The sequence below is a fragment of the Laccaria bicolor genome, genomic scaffold (assembly GCF_000143565.1).
Source record: "Laccaria bicolor S238N-H82 LACBIscaffold_51 genomic scaffold, whole genome shotgun sequence".
Classification (NCBI taxonomy): Eukaryota; Fungi; Basidiomycota; class Agaricomycetes; order Agaricales; family Hydnangiaceae; genus Laccaria; species Laccaria bicolor.
Window position 1 is genome coordinate 246,131 of NW_001889922.1, and position 1,457 is coordinate 247,587.

Below are 1,457 nucleotides of genomic sequence, written 5' to 3' on the forward strand. Positions count from 1 at the left end.
CTGGATGTTCGGACCCCAGTATTTACACATGGACAACTTTATGTGGCTCTTTCACGTTGCACATCAAGCAACCGTATCAAAGTTCTCTTCAAAGATGGTTCACAACAAACTGTAACACAAAATGTAGTCTATCCAGAGGTATTATTAGATTGATGTAAATGGTAAAAGTACTGATAAATGTCACTTTATTTTGATTGAGATGTAAGAAGAGCCAGAATTGAACATGTGTACCAGAACTAGGATTAAACATGTGTACCAGGGGGTCCAGGGGGCGTGCCCCCAGCAAGCTGTGACCAGTGCTGGAGGAACAGCTGAGTGTTAGCGAGTGCCGTGCCGTAGGCACAGGTCTAAAGCTTGTCTAATATATAAAGAGAGGATGGTTGACAGTTATTACATAATAGATCATGTAAGCAGCCTCTTTGTCTTTTACTGAGCCGCGTTTCCCAGGAATGTCACATGCTGTGACCACAACTATAGAACCCAAAACATTGTGTTGGTAGCTTCCAACCATATTCTGTAATGGTAAAATTTTGTATAGTGCTGCATTATTTTTTTGTGAGTGGCTCTGTGGTCACACCTCTCTGAGCAGCCTCAATTTCGCTTTTTCTGTACTATTTTTTACCCCTCACTTCCCTATATCCATTGTCAGTGTATTCTTCTCCTACTTTGAGATCTATGCAGATTAAATTTCAGGTGGATTTTAGTTGCTTAATAGATTTTCATAATTGATCTACTGAGTGCATGATATGGTACTGTGTAAGCCATAGCCAAGGGTTGAAAGACCAAAAAATATAGCCCAGCCTCAATTTTGCTTTTTCTGTACTATTTTTCATCCTCCACTCCCCTCCACCCACTGTCATGGTATATTTTTCTTATTTTTGAGATCTGTGCAGATTAATTTTCAGGTGGATTTTAGTTGCTCAACAGATTTTCATGAGTGGCCTATAGCAATGTTAGGTTGGGTTTCATATGTTGTATTTGAAATTGAAGCACTGAATTGTAATTCATGGTGCATGGTATGGTACTGTGTAAGCCATAGCCAAGAGTTGAAAAATCAAAAAATATGGCCAGCTTTGTACTGCTGACTGCAGTTACAGTAAAAATGTAGGACTATATAGGTGTGGATCTAAATGTAACTTTGATGATTTGGATTAGAATAAAATTTGAATGAGGGCAGTTTAACTTTGATGATTAAGATAAAATGTGTGTGTCAAAATTGGGATTGAACATATCAACTGGGAGGTCCAGGGGGCTGCCCTGACATGCTGGCCAAGTGCAGCCAGTGCTGTTGCAGTGTATTTTTGAAAAGTTAAATAAAATGTAAGTACCAAAACAGGGATTGGTGTAACTTTGAGAAACATGTACACCACAGTTATCAGATTTTTAAGAGATAGCCCAAGGGTCTTCCCTTTGGCAGGCTGGCCAAGTGCAGTGAGTGCCAAACCATAGGTGCAGGT